This window comes from Schistocerca gregaria, unplaced genomic scaffold, assembly GCF_023897955.1.
Source record: "Schistocerca gregaria isolate iqSchGreg1 unplaced genomic scaffold, iqSchGreg1.2 ptg000397l, whole genome shotgun sequence".
Classification (NCBI taxonomy): domain Eukaryota; kingdom Metazoa; phylum Arthropoda; class Insecta; order Orthoptera; family Acrididae; genus Schistocerca; species Schistocerca gregaria.
The window spans coordinates 3,843,815-3,863,238 of NW_026061836.1; the positions used below are offsets into that span (position 1 = coordinate 3,843,815).

General features: G+C 41.5%; 1 non-coding gene across 1 annotated transcript; it reads left to right on the forward strand.

Moving 5' to 3' along the window:
- The first annotated feature begins 4,860 nt into the window (after nt 1-4,860).
- Nucleotides 4,861-4,935, forward strand: Trnat-ugu (transfer RNA threonine (anticodon UGU)). Its single transcript has one exon. It is a non-coding gene; the product is annotated as a tRNA-Thr (tRNA).
- The last annotated feature ends 14,489 nt before the right edge of the window (nt 4,936-19,424 follow it).

Genomic DNA, 19,424 nt, shown 5'->3' on the forward strand with positions numbered 1-19,424 from the left:
GATGCCAGTAAGTGGCTTGAACATTGTAGTAGCAACCGGTAAGACTAAGAAGACAGTAAAACAGGAAGTGTTTCTACCCATAGCATTTAAGGAAGTAGAAATAAGACAGAACTTCTTAGTTATAAATGGACTGAGTGTAGACATATTGGTGGGGGCTGACTTTTTGAATAAATATGAAGGATGGGTGAATTTTTCTACCAATGATGTTATGGTAAAAATTAAGGGTAAACTAATTACTATACCTTTCATCGGTAAGCAGCTATGTGAGGATCCTGAGCAGAATGATTTTCCTATATGTATTTGTAAAACAGAGAAATTCTTGGGGGGCTATAATGAGTACGGTGGCAAAAAAGTAGAGGATCCGTCTGAGCTTGTGAGTGTCAGAAATAGGATCGAGGAGAAATTACTAAAGAGAGACGTGGCCAGGAGTGAGTAGATACCTCAGAGAGCTTTGCACTCTTTGCAGAGCTAAGTGCGTGACGAGCACTAGGTCTCGAGTCGTTTGACAATATTTCTTCCACTTTCTTTTCCGTATTGTCAACCTACCTCTTCTTTCATTCAGAACTAAAATTCTATCGTCTTTCCTTCTTCTCTATCGTAGTTTTTAAGTGATAAAGTGTTTAAGTAATGAGTAGGAAAGAACCTCAGTGCAGTATAGGTTAAGCGTAAGGAATGAGTGTAAGAGAAAATCAAAAAGGATTAAGATACCTCAGATAAGTAATAAGTCTCAGTAAAGTAAATGTTTGGCCTAAGGTGTGAGTAATGCCCTTAGAAAGGTAAAATAACTAAGAAATGTAAGAGCCTCAGAAAATATGGTGACGAACATTGAAGCTGTTTGTTAAGTAACAGAACGATATGTTAAGACGTAGCATTAAGCTAATGTTTAGGAAAGGAAATGGAGCAGTACAGCAAAACTGTCTGTTCAATGAAGTCAGAGCCTCAGGAGGTGATTTAGTGGTAAAATGAGTAAAGGTACAGTGCAACAAGGTTGACTGTCAAAGGGGTAAAGGAAGTTAAGTTAAAGGGACAGTGCAGCAGGACTGACTGTCAAATGAAGAGAAATATGTGAGAAAAGGAGAAAGAATGAGCATAGTGTTTGGCTAGCTCGATATTAGGAAAAAGTGAGGCTACGAAGGTGAGTAAATAAAAAGCTTAATGTTGGTAACCAGAGGTGGCGTTTGTTGGTAAACAGAAGAGATGTTTGTAAACAAAAGGAAGTGAGGCTACGAATGTAAACAGAGCTGAGGCGACGTTGGTAACTCAGGAGGTGGATGTATGTTAGAAAGTATGGGTAACGAGGTTTCGCAGATTAGTAGGAAACGCTTTAACAAATACTAACCTGAGTGTGTGAAGTATGAGTATGAGAGTTGTAAATTAAACCCGAATGTGACTAGAGAAAACCTGATGTTGACAAGAAATTGAAGTAACTCCAGATATGTGAGATGAGGAAAGTACCCATGACATCGATTCCATTTTTGACCAGAGACACACAAAGCTCCCCAAGTTTGTCGTAGAGATTAGTATAAGGATTGTAGTGTTGATAAATGAATAAGTAAATATGTATTTTTCAGTGTTTAATTTATGATACAGGACTACAGGAGATTGCCTGGAGACAGAATTGTAATATTGATAATTTTGTGTATATTTTATATTGTTGTGTATTGTACAGGAACTGGAGAGTCACCAGTGCTGGCGGAGATTTATTATGTATTTGTGAACTATTTGTAGGAATTGTTTTTCTTAGTATTTCTTATGTAACCATAACTTGTTTGATTATGAGATGAAGAAGTAATTAAAGAGTAAATGTGCCACTTCGGTACTGCATTAGGAAAGTCAATTCACTTTTCACTTAAAAAAAAAAAAAAAAAAAAAAATTTTGAAAATTGTACATACTGTAAAGTAAATTTTATCAAAAATATGAGACTTTAGAGTCAAGCAGATAGCGCCATTTATCGCTGCTGTAGGTTAAGACGTAGCAGTTAGAAAGGGAACTGAGGCCAGCTGATGTTTCAGGTGCGCCGAAGTAAACAGAGGTGGTAGCACGAGACTTGAAATGGACCTCCCAAGCAGGACCCGGTCGAACTACGAGTGCTATCAAAATCTTAAGTGTAAGTGGTAAAAAAGTGACGCTCACCATAGCGATAGTAGTGTTAGTGTGCGTGTGACGTACATCAAGATAGTATTTAGGTTTGTTTTCTCTTTCAGGAATTTGTAAATAGAATTTTGTAATCTGAAAAATTTTTTTTGAATGATGATAAATGTGCATGTTTAGATATAAGATGTTTTGTAGGTCGTCAGCCCTAGGTATAAGTGGATGATTGATGTACAGGAACTATAAATGTTAAATAGCTGTTTGAGTAAATCTTTAATAGAAATTTTTTTAGAAAACTAAAAGTTTGTCATGAATGAAAAAATTTAGTTTCCTCAGGAGGTGTGTGGCGTCGCAATTAGTGCGAGCGCACAGTTTTCTATCAAATATTTACTGTGAAATGTAGACAGACTGTAAAGTAGCCATCAGATTAGCATATGTGCTGTAGCGGGCAGATTACCGGTGTCCGTTCGTCTGACGTCACGACCATATGGCATGTCTGTACCGTGAGAATGTAAGACCTGTGCGCTAACTAGCCGCGTGTATAACGTGGAACTTTCATCTTTAATAACTTCTAACTGAGGAACCTGAGGAAATTAAAAGTTAATATACTAGTTTCTGTTATGAATAAAAATAAGTCATCCAAATTTGAGCTTTGAAACCTGCATATTTTGGAAATTAGAAAAATCTTACAGAAAACGCAAATTTCTACAATTTTCGAGTCTAAATAAATACCATTATGTATAGATCACCTTCAGTGACCATCCAACTATGAAACAAAATCACCTTCCGTGCTTTTGTATTTATTTTGAGAATTTTACTTTTAGAAATTCACCTATAACTTTGTTAAAACCATAAATGTTTTGAATTTTTGTGAACAGTTATTTTATATGAGTAGGTGAGAGTGAATGAGTGTGCCTGAGTGAATGAAAGAGGGACATTCGCCATTCTTTGCAAGTGTATAAAATCTAGGTTGGAACTCGCAAGTGTTCAGACGATGTAACCGTGGGAACAGAGTCGCCAGTGGTTCCCCATCTTAGTGAATGTCGGATGTCCAAGAGTGTATGGTATTGTACAAGCAGCCAGAACGTTCGCGAGTATTTAAATAATTTCTGGAAATAAAGTAAAGTCTAGTTTTCCTTTCGGTTTGTTAAATTATACAGTAAATTTTGTGTAACAAGAAATCATGACGTAAATGATTCAGAAGTCATGACTGGTGCGTGCTAGATTTTGGCGCGAGGCGCACCCAAAGAGTTAATTCTGATTGGCTGTGTGATGTGTGAGCCAATGAGATGCGAGGACGGTTAGCAGACTAGGAGAGTGAGTCGCGAGTGGATGAGGAGTCGCGAAGGAACTGTGATCGAGAAGAGACATGCTTGATGTGTCCTCGCGAATAATGTGTAAAATGAAGTCATAAAACGGCTTCATCGGTTCGGTACTGTGCGATTTGAGACTGGAAGAGTCCAGTAACGCGTAGTGTGAGTTTGAGCGAGTTGTGACTTTTCGTTCCGCGAAAGACGCGAGTAACTTTAATAATTAAAAGCGTGGCGGTACTTCGTAAACTTTTACTAAGTGCTTATGGCGAGCATTAACGTTAAAAAACGAACTATTATTGAACATCGACTGCAAACGTGTATGTTAGAAAATCGTCTGTGTTGCAGTTAAGTAAATTCCGTAACTTTGAAAGCTAATTCTGGCGGGGTTTGAGTGTGGATAGAATTGTGAACTGAACTTTCTTCAAACGTAGATTAGCGGGCTGATGATCAGGCTTAAAGACAATAAAGAGCTTAAATAGAATTACCAACTTCGCGTTCTCGTTTGAGTAAACAATTACTACCATTCCAATAACTCAATTTATTTAGGAAGATTGCTCATAGATTGTATTTCAGCAAACATGTATCGCGGCCTCCGGTGAGCGGCTATTAAATTGCAGTTTCTTCAACACTGCTTTTCTGCAATTTTTCCAGTAGCTGCTATCAGGAGAGGCGAGTGCAGCAACTACCTAAGAAACGAGGTAGGTGGATTTTCTTTCAGGGAAAGGAAACTGCGCGATAAGAGCCTGACCCGTCGCACGTGCTTTACAAAAGTTTCTACAGTCCATTGTTTGAAGCAGTGTCACGGCTGCCATGAGCCGCGCGGGGTACCCGCCATGTGTCCAACGCCTTGTCACGGTTCGCGCGGCTCCCCCTGTTGGAGGTTCGAGTCCTCCCTCGGGCATGGTTGTGTGTGTGTTGTCCTTAGCATAAGTTACTGTAAGTAGTGTGTAAACATAGGGACTGATGGTTCAAATGGCTCTGAGCACTTTGGGACTTAACATCTGAGGTCATCAGTTTCCTAGAACTTAGAACGACTTAAACCTAACTAAATTAAGGACATCACACACACCCATGCTCGAGGCAGGATTTGAACCTGCGACCGTAGCGGTCGCGTGGCTCCCGACTGAAGCGCCTACAACCGCTCGGCCACATCGGCATGTCTATCATGTATTCTAGAAGAGTTGCAAGGTCGTCAGTGGCGCCTGTTCTTTCGAGAGCAGTTACTATCTTCATATCTATGGTTAAACGTTACCCAGCCATTGACCTTCGTCTGTGCGAATGCGCACAGGTTGCCGGAACTCTTACGGGAATCGTCACCTTAGTGTGAGCCAGTAATGAGTGGATGGACAAATACCTATTAAGTACATTACGTATGCGGATTGTGGACGGTTGGGGATGTGAGTCTCACGGGAAGCGTGCGAGGGATAAATTCCTGCAGTCGTGCTGTTCATGTGTGCCCTCGATGGCTCAGATGGATTGAGCGTCTGCCTTGTAAGCAGGAGATTCTGGGTTCGAGTCCCAGTAGGGGCACACTTTTCAGCTGTCCCCATCGAAGTATATCGACAACACCTGTCGGCAGCTGAGGGTTTCAATTAATTATCAGTTGTGAAGGTGATTCGATGAACCCTTTGCCAGGCACTTAAATGTGTTTTGCAGGGTATCCATATAGATGTAGATGATAACTCGTCCCGTGTCGCACACGTGCTCAAAATGATTCATACTGCAGAATGCATGCAAACATACTCACCGAAAATACGGACGAATATCAAGTGCAGGCTGCCGAGTGCTGCATATCCAGCTTTGACAGATCGGCTTTTCCTGCCAAGAAGAACAGGAAGTTGCTGTCTAGGAACAATCAGAGGTAGAGGAAGGGTTGATAAATACTCCTTGACTTGCAGACTAAACGTAAATAACGAAAATACATTTTTGGTAAAAATTGGTCAAAACATAATCGGTTGCCCTCCGTATTGGATTAGCTGTTTTGAATATTGAAAATCTGACTTCAGATTCGTTTTCAGCGACATTAAAAATATATATGTAACACTCAGTTCATGCAAATCGAAGTAACAATATAACTAAATGTTTTCCCTAAACTTTGAACACATTTTTTTCGGGTAACTATTTTCTCAGAACGGCATGCAGCATAAATTAAAAGTGGTTCGTTCTCTTAACATCTACCTCTGACCCCTAAAAGTAAACACTTTTCTTAGGAACTTATAGCTATAATATGACATTTGTTAATATTAACTAATTTTTGTGTAGGCATAAGGAGTGAAACAAACCCTCAAAAATCGAACTCAAAGTTCGAATTAGCACTGTATCGTTAAATTTAAGGTTGTTTCATTGCGGTTAGGTATACGCTCCCATAAATTTTATGTTTTATCGACTGATGTTATCCATTTTCAATTTCAGAGGAATAATGTAGTATCAACTGATGTTACCCATTTTTGAATTCAGGTAACATATGAGGTGCCACACTGCACGCGCTCTGCGTACTCCAGTCTCGCAGGCCCTTGATCAAATCATAATTACGGGCGCCATTTTTTATTGAAAATCTAAAATTAAGCTCATAGTATTATCACTCGTAATTCCCAAACAGATCTTTCGAATGTATTTTCATTGTCTCAAAAAGAATTTCAAATGTACCCTTTTTTGCTCATTTGTATGAGAACCTGGCCGTAACGCCGGAATATAGTCACGAGATTTTTTTTCAGAGACGCTGTACGTTCGCGAGAAGACTTTCGTTCTGCGCGTGTCGAAGGACATTCCTCAGATATTACTGTGTGTGTGCTACTCAGACGTGCCATTTAAGTGTACATCTTTGCATAGTTTTCCTTTCACGATGTAAACAGTGTTCCGCTCAGTTGCTAACTGGCCAGTGAGTGGTTCCGAAGGTATCGGATGTGCGGTGCGTTCGGTCTGCTAGGACAACAGCAGACTAGCGTGGTGCGATGGCAGAAGCAGACACTGAGGGAGCTGGCTGCTGGGACGCCAGCGAACAATTTATGCCAAGTAAGACGAAGAGGACTATTCTAAAATTACGAGCCGTCTCAAAAGTGTTTACCATTGGTAAATCTTGCTGTTGAGTCTGACAAAACTGGCAGTTTTGCCTAGAGATACATTAGAGAGAGCTACAGGAAATCCCCCCCACCCCCCTCAATGAATTTTTGGTTGTGATGACAGGCCGATTGGTAGTGTAGCCCGAGATCTAAGTTAGGTTGGAAGGTGGTAATTTGATTGAGAGTTGTTTACGCCAACGATTATGAATGCCGACTAAACGTTGTGCGAGCAGATTGCCCTGTAGCGTAGCCTAGCGTTTCCGTCCGCGCCACATTTAACACACTTTCTCTAACTGTGTACAAAAGTCTCACAACAGCCACGATAACTACGTTTCTGGTGGGGGGAGGGTAGAGTCCACTATGTAACTTTCACTGCAAATTTTAGTAACCGCATAAACTAACCGAAATAGAAGCGTAATTTTAACTATATTTCCTTTTGTGGGAAAATAATGGTTCTCCTCTTTCGGCAGCAACTGTAATATGTAGGCGACTTATTAGTTTTTTTTAACTCTGAATCATGATCTCAATAGACGCAGTGCTTTTTTTACGTTACTTGATTTGTGGTCTATAGTAAACAATGCAACGAATTGGTAAATTCTTTGAAGTTTGACGTGTGTTACATAGACGACGTCTGCAATGTTCGTAAGGCCAAGTTTGCATATATTCGGTGTCTGTTTTTTTCGCCATGTACTGTATAATTAAAGGGAGGAGGATTATGTTCAAGGAGCAGTGCATTAGCAGTCTACGGAGAAATTGAGAATTTGGATCTAAAGAACGGCATGCTCGGGCAGTTCGTGCTATTCTGTTGACCACTGTGTAATTCGGACACAGTGATCATTGCCTCTCCCTCGTAACCAGGGGACTCGGGTGCTAATCCTGGTCTGGCACAAATTTTCAACAGTGCCCATTGACTAAAGTCTGTGCCCATTGTCAGCTAATGTCATTGTTTCGGTGTTAAATTGTATTTTGTTCACGATACGTAGTTTGGCTTTTTCATGGATAACAGCTTTGAAAAGCGTACAGATTATATTGATATTTGCTCGTCGTTAGTCCAAGGCAACTATAGCGATTTATAAACACAGTTGTAGTTCGTATTAAGCCTACATACGTAATTGTGTCCTGTGTTTCTTTACCAAGAACTACTTCCTAAGTAATTCCCCTGTAGTGGTATTTTGTTTTAGTATTTTGTTTAAATATTTATAGACTGCAGGCTTGGATGAAATATGAAACACATGTCCGAAGTTCCTGTTGATACTGCAGATACTGTTTCATCCGTACTAGGGGCCAAAACATTTCATCTAATACAGAAGGACACAATTTGTCTCGAGATTTAGCAATTTTTCGTAATAGAGGCCTTGCTTCGATATATTTTTCTCTAATTCTTGTTTGGATTTAATCTTAAAACACACTAACTCTTCCACCACTTATTCGATATGTGGTTTTATCCATTTCGTAGCCTAGAGTTCCTAAACGGTCGATAATATTAATGATTTCCTTTCTCAATTATATTTTCTGTAAATCTCCTGTTTATGGTTATTGCTAACATGTTTCACGTTGTCACTTTTATTATTTTTATTTTTCTAGTTTTGTGCCTTGTAGCCAAATTTTCTTTGAATCTGGTTTCTAATTCTGAAATAGTAACAGTTGAAGGTCAAGAGAAGATTGCGGTCTATTTGAGGAGAGTGGCTTGGAGATTTTTTATAACAGACGTATACAGGTCATGGGGATCCTTACCTATATACATTTACTTCGAGTGTGATGTAGCCCATTCTCTTGTCATGATCTCGGCTGTATCGTAGCACATTGTCTCGGTTAGGTTGGAGATTTCTGTTGAGAGTTGCCGAAGTCAACGAAAGTGATTACAAAGTAAAGACTGTGCTAACAGAACGATCTGTAGCGTAGTCCAACACGTTATTTCTGTCCTTTTAAAGCCTCTTTTAATTAAAAATAACTAAAGCTGCAAGATACAATCACAAAAACTGTATTACGTAATAGAGTAATCCCAGACTATTGTTGTGTAAGTTGTGTGCGTACACTATTTTTTTTGTCAGTGAATATACATTTTTTTACTCATTTGCTGGGTTTCAATTTTCCCCGTTTTCTGGCAAAAAACCTTTTCCTGTGAAGGGCCCATTAGCTTGTCGGTTATATTTGTGACTTTCTCGACGGTCAGTAATTTCCTGATAGTCCATCCACCGGCGTCATTGTTAACATCGGATATAGATTTTAGTATTAGGAAGGCTAATATGAAGCTAATGCATAAGTAGGTCTAATAATTAATAAAAATAGGAATGCGGGTAAGCTACTACAAACAGCATAGTGAACGCATTGTTGTGGCCAAGATAGCCACGAATCCCACGCCTACTAAAGTCGTAAAAGTAGTCCGCAGATGATGAAGAAATTGATGAAATGTGTGATGAGATAAAAGAAATCATTCGGATAGTGATGGGAGATGAAAATTTAATATTAATGGGTGACTGGAATTCGACAGTAGGAAATGGAAGAAAAGGAAACGTAGTAGGTGAATATGGAATGGGGGTAAAAAATGAAAGAGGAAGCCGCCTGGTAGGTTTTTGCCCAGAGCATAACTTAATCATAGCTAACACTTGGTTCAAAAATCATGAAAGAAGGTTGTTTACGTGGAAGAGACCTGGAGATACTGCAATATTTCATATATATTATATAATGGTAAGACAGAGATTTAGGAACCAGATTTTAAATTGTAAGACATTTCCAGGGGCAAATGTGGACTCTGATCACAATATATTGATTATGAACTGTAGATTAAACTGAAGAAACTGGAAAAAGGTGGGAATTTCAGGAGATGGGACCTGAAAGAACTGACAGAATCAGAAGTTGTAGAGTGTTTCAGGAAGATCATTAGGGAACGATCTACGGGAATGGGGGAAAGTAATACAGTGTGATGAGGGATCTGAGTGGTGTACTGTCAAGGGGGAGGGGGTTCCTCAGGGATCAGTGTTGGGGCCGCTCCAGTTCCTTATTTATATAAATGATATGCCCTCAAGTATTACGGGTAACTCTAAAATATTTCTGTGTGCTGATGACACTAGCTTGGTAGTAAAGGATGTTGGGTGCAACATTGACTCCGTTTCAAGTAGTGCAGTACATGACCTCAGTCCATGGCTTGTAGAAAATAAACTAACGTTAAATCACAGTAAGCTTCAGTTTTTACATTTTCTAACACACAATTCAACAATACCTGACGTTTTAATTTCACAGCATGAGCATATGATTGGTGAAACTGAACGGTTCACATTCCTAGGTGTTCAAATAAATAGTAAGATGTCGTGGAAAGCCCACATTCAGGATCTTGTTCAAAGACTTAATACTGCCATTTTCACTATTGGAATGGTGCCGAAAGTGAGTGATACTTCGACAAGTAAATTAGTCTACTTTGCTTATTTCCATTCACTTATGTCGTATGGTATTATGTTTTTGGGTAACTCTTCCCATTCTAGAAGGATATTTTTGGCTCAGAAACTGGAGGTTCGGGCAAAAAGTGGTGTGAGTTCACGAACCTCTTGTCGACTTCTGTTCAGGGAGTCTGGGTATTTTGACATTGGCCTCTCAATATGTATATTCCTTATTGTCGTTTCTTGTTACCAATATTAGTTTATTTCCAACAATAAGCAGCTTTCACTCGGTTAATACTCGGCAGAAATCAAACCTCCATTTGGATCGGACTTCCTTAACTCATGTGCAAAAATGTGTGCAGTATACTGCTGCATCAATTTTCAATAAGCTGCCACTCGAATTCAAAACTCTTAGCAGTAATCCACGCGCTTTCAAATCGAAACTGGAGTGTTTCCTCATGGGTCACTCCTTTTATTCTGTCGAGGAGTTAATTGAAAAATTAAGCTGATTCTCATTGTACTGCTGATAGCGTTTGCTTAAACTTATGGACTGATTTTCTCTCAGGTTCATGAACATGTATTTCTATCTGTTATTACTTTTTTGTTGTAAGTTCATGTGTCGCCCTAACCGCCGGCTGCTTCACGTCTGCTGTGCAGCGAGCTACCTTAATTTAAGTATAAACTCTATTTTTCTTACTTGTCACTTCTTCTTCCGTGTGTTTTTGCTTTTAGGAAGCTTTAATTGTCGAGTGCTAGTAATAGTGTTACATAGATTTCGTGTTTGTTTTGAATACAGTCAGAGAGAGTCCTTGTAGTCAGCCATAGTGCCAGTAGTGCTAGTGTTTGTTTTGAATACAGTCCAGAGACAGGTAGTGCTATTTTCATTGTTTTCCACAAGAAGTGGTTAGCAATCACAGTTTAGTCAGTAATCAATCGCCTTTAGTGAATTAGCAGTCTACTTAAAAGTTTCCAGAATGAGATTTTCACTCTGCAGCGGAGTGTGCGCTGATATGAAACTTCCTGGCAGATTAAAACTGTGTGCCCGACCGAGACTCGAACTCGGGACCTTGGCCTTTCGCGGGCAAGTGCTCTACCAACTGAGCTACCGAAGCAGGACTCACGCCCGGTACTCACAGCTTTACTTCTGCCAGTATCCATCTCCTACCTTCCAAACTTTACAGAAGCTCTTCTGCGAAACATGCAGAACTAGCACTCCTGAAAGAAAGGATACTGTGGAGACATGGCTTAGCCACAGCCTGGGGGATGTTTCCAGAATGAGATTTTCACTCTGCAGCGGAGTGTGCGCTGATATGAAACTTCCTGGCAGATTAAAACTGTGTGCCCGACCGAGACTCGAACTTGGGACCTTGGCCTTTCGCGGGCAAGTGCTCTACCAACTGAGCTACCGAAGCAGGACTCACGCCCGGTACTCACAGCTTTACTTCTGCCAGTATCCATCTCCTACCTTCCAAACTTTACAGAAGCTCTTCTGCGAAACATGCAGAACTAGCACTCCTGAAAGAAAGGATACTGTGGAGACATGGCTTAGCCACAGCCTGGGGGATGTTTCCAGAATGAGATTTTCACTCTGCAGCGGAGTGTGCGCTGATATGAAACTTCCTGGCAGATTAAAACTGTGTGCCCGACCGAGACTCGAACTCGGGACCTTGGCCTTTCGCGGGCAAGTGCTCTACCAACTGAGCTACCGAAGCAGGACTCACGCCCGGTACTCACAGCTTTACTTCTGCCAGTATCCATCTCCTACCTTCCAAACTTTACAGAAGCTCTTCTGCGAAACATGCAGAACTAGCACTCCTGAAAGAAAGGATACTGTGGAGACATGGCTTAGCCACAGCCTGGGGGATGTTTCCAGAATGAGAGACCGGGCGTGAGTCCTGCTTCGGTAGCTCAGTTGGTAGAGCACTTGCCCGCGAAAGGCCAAGGTCCCGAGTTCGAGTCTCGGTCGGGCACACAGTTTTAATCTGCCAGGAAGTTTCATATCAGCGCACACTCCGCTGCAGAGTGAAAATCTCATTCTGGAAACATCCCCCAGGCTGTGGCTAAGCCATGTCTCCACAGTATCCTTTCTTTCAGGAGTGCTAGTTCTGCATGTTTCGCAGAAGAGCTTCTGTAAAGTTTGGAAGGTAGGAGATGGATACTGGCAGAAGTAAAGCTGTGAGTACCGGGCGTGAGTCCTGCTTCGGTAGCTCAGTTGGTAGAGCACTTGCCCGCGAAAGGCCAAGGTCCCAAGTTCGAGTCTCGGTCGGGCACACAGTTTTAATCTGCCAGGAAGTTTCATATCAGCGCACACTCCGCTGCAGAGTGAAAATCTCATTCTGGAAACATCCCCCAGGCTGTGGCTAAGCCATGTCTCCACAGTATCCTTTCTTTCAGGAGTGCTAGTTCTGCATGTTTCGCAGAAGAGCTTCTGTAAAGTTTGGAAGGTAGGAGATGGATACTGGCAGAAGTAAAGCTGTGAGTACCGGGCGTGAGTCCTGCTTCGGTAGCTCAGTTGGTAGAGCACTTGCCCGCGAAAGGCCAAGGTCCCGAGTTCGAGTCTCGGTCGGGCACACAGTTTTAATCTGCCAGGAAGTTTCATATCAGCGCACACTCCGCTGCAGAGTGAAAATCTCATTCTGGAAACATCCCCCAGGCTGTGGCTAAGCCATGTCTCCACAGTATCCTTTCTTTCAGGAGTGCTAGTTCTGCATGTTTCGCAGAAGAGCTTCTGTAAAGTTTGGAAGGTAGGAGATGGATACTGGCAGAAGTAAAGCTGTGAGTACCGGGCGTGAGTCCTGCTTCGGTAGCTCAGTTGGTAGAGCACTTGCCCGCGAAAGGCCAAGGTCCCGAGTTCGAGTCTCGGTCGGGCACACAGTTTTAATCTGCCAGGAAGTTTCATATCAGCGCACACTCCGCTGCAGAGTGAAAATCTCATTCTGGAAACATCCCCCAGGCTGTGGCTAAGCCATGTCTCCACAGTATCCTTTCTTTCAGGAGTGCTAGTTCTGCATGTTTCGCAGAAGAGCTTCTGTAAAGTTTGGAAGGTAGGAGATGGATACTGGCAGAAGTAAAGCTGTGAGTACCGGGCGTGAGTCCTGCTTCGGTAGCTCAGTTGGTAGAGCACTTGCCCGCGAAAGGCCAAGGTCCCGAGTTCGAGTCTCGGTCGGGCACACAGTTTTAATCTGCCAGGAAGTTTCATACTTAAAAGTTGATTAAGTCTCTTCGGTAAATTGATTCCTTAGGATGGATAGGATGTGTGACTGCTGTGTACGGACGCTGGCCACTCTTCGCGAACAGCTGAGCGTGTTGATGGCCGCGGTCAGCTGTCTTCAGGCTGCTGCCTCGGAGTGTAGCGGCAGTGGGGAGTCTGGTGCGTCGCATGGTGCACCCCAGGTATTAGATGCTTCACCCACTGTCCCTGCTGTCGAGAGATCTTCGCGGGTACCGGGCGCGGTTGGGCCACCCTCTCCCCAAGGGGAGTGGCGGGTTCAGTGGCGTTCGCGGCGCACGAGGCGGAGGGTCAATGTGGAGGCTGGCCGTGTGGCATCGCCCGCTCTGCCCGTGAATGGACATGTGGCTGCTCCTTCAGCAAGGTCCGAGCAGGCACACCGGTGGAGGGGTTTATTAGTTATTGGGAGCTCCAACGTTAGGCTAGTGATGGAGCCCCTTAGGGAAATGTTATAGTTCTGGGAGGAGATTTTAATTTTGCTGGATATAGACTGGGAGACTCAAACGTTCATAACGGGTGGCAGGGACAAAGAATCCATTGAAATATTTTTAAGTGCTTTATCTGAAAACTACCTTGAGCAGTTAAACAGAGAACCGACTCGTGGCGATAATATATTAGACCTTCTGGTGACAAACAGACCCGAACTATTTGAATCAGTTAATGCAGAACAGGTAATCAGCGATCATAATGCGGTTACTGCATCGACGATTTCAGCCGTAAATAGAAATATTAAAAAGGTAATAAGATTTTTCTGTTTAGCAAAAGTGACAAAAAGCAGATTACAGCGTACCTGAGGGCTCAACACAAAAGTTTTGTCTCAAGTACAGATAGTGTTGAGGGTCAGTGGACAAAGTTCAAAACCATCGAACAATATGCGTTAGATGAGTATGTGCCAAGGAAGATCGTAAGAAATGGAAAAGAGCCACCGTGGTACAACAACCGAGTTAGAAAACTGCTGCGGAAGCAAAGGGAACTTCACAGCAAACATAAACATAGCCAAAGCCTTGCAGACAAACAAAAATTACGCGTAGCGAAATGTAGTGTAAGGAGGGCTATGCGAGAGGCTTTCAATGAATTCGAAAGTAAAGTTCTATGTACTGACTTGGCAGAAAATCATAAGAAATTTTGGTCCTATGTCAAAGCGGTAGGTGGATCAAAACAAAATGTCCAGACACTCTGTGACCAAAATGGTACTGAAACAGAGGATGACAGACTAAAGGCCGAAATACTAAATGTCTTCTTCCAAAGCTGTTTCACAGAGGAAGACTGCACTGTGCTTCCTTCTCTTGAAGTCGCACAGTTGACAAAATGGTAGATATCGAAATAGACGACAGAGGGATAGAGAAACAATTAAAATCGCTCAAAAGAGGAAAGGCCTCTGGTCCTGATGGGATACCAGTTTGATTTTACACAGAATACGCGAAGGAACTTGCCCCCTTCTTGCAGCGGTGTACCGTAGGTCTCTAGAAGAGCGAAGCGTTCCAAAGGATTGGAAAAGGGTACAGGTCATCCCCGTTTTCAAGAAGGGACGTCGAACGGATGTGCAGAACTATAGACCTATATCTCTAACGTCGATCAGTTGTAGAATTTTGGAACACGTATTATGTTCGAGTATAATGCCTTTTCTGGAGACTAGAAATCTACTCTGTAGGAATCAGCATGGGTTTCGAAAAAGACGGCCGTGTGAAACCCAGTTCGCGCTATTCGTCCACGAGACTCAGAGGGCCTTAGACACGGGTTCACAAGGAGATGCCGTGTTTCTTGACTTCCGCAAGGCATTTGACACAGTTCCCCACAGTCGTTTAATGAACAAAGTAAGAGCATACGGACTATCAGATCAGTTGTGTGCTTGGATCGAGGAGTTCCTAGATAACAGAACGCAGCATGTCATTCTCAATGGAGAGAAGTCTTCCGAAGTAAGAGTGATTTCAGGTGTGCCGCAGGGGAGTGTCATAGGACCGTTGCTATTCACAATATTCATAAATGACCTGGTGGATGACATCGGAAAGTCCCTGAGGCTTTTTGCAGATGATGCTGTGGTGTATCGAGAGGTTGCAACAATGGAAAATTGTACTGATATGCAGGAGGATCTGCAGCGAACAGACGCATGGTGCATGGAATGGCAATTGAATCTCAATGTAGACAAGTGTAATGTGATGCGAATGTATAGAAAGATAGGTCCCTTATCATTTAGCTACAAAATAGCAGGTCAGCAACTGGAAGCAGTTAATTCCATAAATTATCTGGGAGTACGCATTAGGAGTGTTTTAAAATGGAATGTTCATATAAAGTTGATCGTCGGTAAAGCAGATGCCAGACTGAGATTCATTGGAAGAATCCTAAGGAAATGCAATCCGACAACAAAGGAAGTAGGTTACAGTACGCTTGTTCGCCCACTGCTTGAATACTGCTCAGCAGTGTGGGATCCACACCAGATAGGTTTGATAGAAGAGATAGAGAAGATCCAACGGAGAGCAGCGCGCTTCGTTGCAGGATCATTTAGTAATCGCGAAAGCGTTACGGATATGATAGATAACCTACAGTGGAAGACTCTGCAGGAGAGACGCTCCGTAGCTTTGCATGGGCTTTTGTTGAAGTTTCGAGAACATACCTTCACCGAAGAGTCAAACAGTGTATTGCTCCCTCCTACTTATATTTCGCGAAGAGACCACGAGGATAAAATCAGAGAGATTAGAGCCCACACAGAAGCATACCGAGAATCCTTCTTTCCACGTACAATACGAGACTGGAATAGAAGGGAGAACGGATAGAGGTACTCAGGGTACCCTCCGCCACACACCGTTAGGCGGCTTGCGGAGTACGGATGTAGATGTAGATACTGACACGTTCCATGACCTTGAAGATTTGCTCCTCAATTTGGGCCTACGGAACTTGACATGCGCAGAGAAAGAGGGTAACAGAAGATATATTGAATTTAATTTATGAAAGGAGAAAATACAAAAATGCAGTAAATTAAGCCGGCAAAAAGAAATACTAATGTCTCAAAATGAGATCGACAGGAAGTGCAAAATGGCTAAGCAGGGATATCTAGAGGACAAACGTAAGGATGTAGAGGCGCATATCACTAGGGGTAAGATAGATACTGCCTACAGGAAAATTAAAGAGACCTTTTGAGAAACGAGATTCACTTGTATGCATATCTAGAGCTCAGATGGAAACCCTGTTATCAGCAAAGAAGGGAATGCAGAAAGGTGGAAGGTGTATATAGAGGATCTATACAAGGGCAGTGTACTTCAGGACAATATAATGGAAATGGAAGAGGATGTAGATGAAGATGAAATGGGAGATGACATACTGCGTGAAGAGTTTGACAGAGCACTGAAAGACCTTAATCTAAACAAGATCCCGGGAGTAGGCAACATTCCATTAGAACTACTGACAGCCTTGGGAGACCCAACTCTGACAGAACGTTACCGTCTGATGAGCAAGATGCATGAGACAGCCGAAATACCGTCAGACTTCAAGAAGAATGAAATAATTCCAATTTCAAAGAAAGCAGGTGTTGACAGATGTGAAAATTAGCGAACTATCAGTTTAATAAGTCACAGCTGCAAAATACTAACGCAAATTCTTTACAGACGAATGGAAAAAATGGTAGAAGCCGACCTCAGGGAAGACCAGTTAGGATTCCGTAGAAATACTGGATCATGCGAGGCAATACTGACCCTACGACTTACCTTATTAAGTAGATTAAGGAAAGGCAAACCTACGTTTCTAACATTTGTAGACTTAGAGAAATCTTTTGACAATGTTGACTGGAATACTCTCTTTCAAATTCTGAAGGTGGCAGGGGTAAAATACAGGGAGCGAATTCAATTTACAATTTGTACAGAAAGCAGGTGGCAGTTATAAGAGTCAAGGGATATGAAATTGAAGCAGTGGTTGGGAAGGGAATGAGACAGGGTTGTAGACTATCCCCAATGTTATTCAATCTGTTTATTGAGCAAGCAGTAAAGGAAACAAAAGAAAAATTCTGAGTAGAAATTAAAATCCATGGATAAGAAACTAAAACCTTGAGGTTTGCCGATGACTTTGTAATTCAGAGACAGCAAAGAACCTAGAAGAGTAGCTGAACAGAATGAAGTGTCCTGAAGGGATGATATAAGATCAGCATCAATAAAAGCAAAACGAGGATAATGGAATGTAGTCGAATTAAGGTGGGTGATGCTGAGGGAATTAGATTAGGAAATGAGACATTTAAAGTAGTAAAGGAGTTTTGCTATTTAGGGAGCAAAATAACTGATGACGATCGAAGTAGAGAGGATATAAAATGTAGACTGTCAATGGTAAGAAAAGTGTTTCTAAAGAAGAAAAATTTGCTAACATCGAGTATAGCTTTAGGTATCAGGAAGTCTTTTCTCCGAGTATTTGTATGCAGTGTAGCCACGTATGGAGGTGAATAATGGACAATAAATAGTTTGAACATGAAGAGAATAGAAGCTTTCGAAATGTGGTGCTACAGAAGAATGCTGAAGATTAGATGGGTAGATCACATAACTAATGTGGAGGTATTGAATAGGATACGGGAGAAGAGAACTTTGTGGCACAACTTGACTAGAAGATGGGGTCGGATGGTAGGACACGTTCTGAGGCATTAAGGGATCACGAATTTAATATTGGAGGGCAGCGTGGAGGGTAAAAATCGAGGAGGGAGTCCAGGAGATGAATACACTAAGCAGATTCACAAGGATGTAGGTTGCAGTGGGTACTGGGAGATGAAGCTTCCAGACGATACAGTAGCATGGAGAGCTGCATCAAACCAGTCTGTGGACTGAAGACAACAACAACAACAACAACAACAAGGTATTTGTGTGATGTGTAACCTTCAACAGAAGTGGGGCAGACAAGAGGGTTAGATTATATGTACTTTCCATTGAAATTGATCCATAATGGGGAGATACTCAATGGGAAAATAATATGCTAATTTACTATCCACAGACCGCAAATGGACTGATCATGAACGAGGAATGAAAATTTAGTCACACTTCTGATTGTACACGTATTATTTGACCCCCCCCCCCTCTCTCTCTCTCTCTCTCTCTCTCTCTCTCTCTCTCTCTCTCTCTCTCTCTCTCACACACACACACACACACACACACACACACACACACACACACTCAATCGCGCGCGCGCGCTAGTTCTAATAAATAATTCAATTCATTAATGGTGTCGGAAGAGATGGTTAGCAAGAAATCCTTTAGGCTCCTCGTAAACTGAAATCTGTCAGTAGTAAAGCTTTTTGTGGCTGCCGGCAAGTTATTGAAAACATCGTTCTCCTTAATGATGGAGACTTTCTTGCACCAAAGTAATTAACTTACCAATTTTTGTGGAGATTATTCACTTCTAGTTATGACTTCATGAAATGAGCTGTTGATTTGAAAATATTCATTTGTTTTTAAACACAATATTCACGGGGAGAACGTATCTTCCATCTCCACCATGTTAACTGATCTATTTATATGATCCTTATTCTAAGTTGTGTTATATTAACGGTAAAACACCAAACATTACTTACATGCATTTCCACTGTTTTCCAACAAGCTGACAATTTTTCATGAATAATATATTAATACTGAAATTTTTAGAAAAATTTTGAAAGAGAGGTTTTGCAGGCAAATTTCAAAAATAAAAAGACCATAGTGTTCATTATAATACAACTTCTCCATGGTTTTTAATTCCTACTCCGAAGTTTTCTTTTGTTTTCTTTACTGCTTGCTCAGCAAACAGATTGAATAACATCGGGGATAGGCTACAACCCTGTCTCACTCTCTTCCCAACCACTGCTTCCCTTTCATATCCCTCGACTCTTCATGCCCTCGAGTAAGAAAACTGACCGTTAGAATTCCATGGTTCTGGGATAAATGGTTTGAGAGGAAAGGTACATTTAGTTAGAAAAGTTACGGAAAATTTAAAGTTGCATTGCACTTAACGTCGTACATGCACTCATTTAAATTCATAGTTTCTTTCACTTTCCAATAGTATGCATGCTGTACAAAAACATAACATTTGTTTCATGATATTTACTTTTTTATTTCTTGCAAGTCTTCTAGAACTTCTCTCGAAAACTTTGTGGGTAGATCTTGGCATTTGTTTTGTTCAGAAACGTTATTACTGTAGCAAACAACTGACTACGAGACAAGAAAAAATGTATTCAATAGGTGAAAGCTCAAAAACTACGGGTAAAATGTCCCTAGGCTTATCATCTCAAAGAAGATATGGCACAGAGAAACAAGTGGGCATGTCTTACATAGCAAGCTGCCATTTAAACCGACATTTTAGTACCTTCAAATAAGGATTTGGAATAAAATACTTTCATATTCGCACTAAGTGTAAATC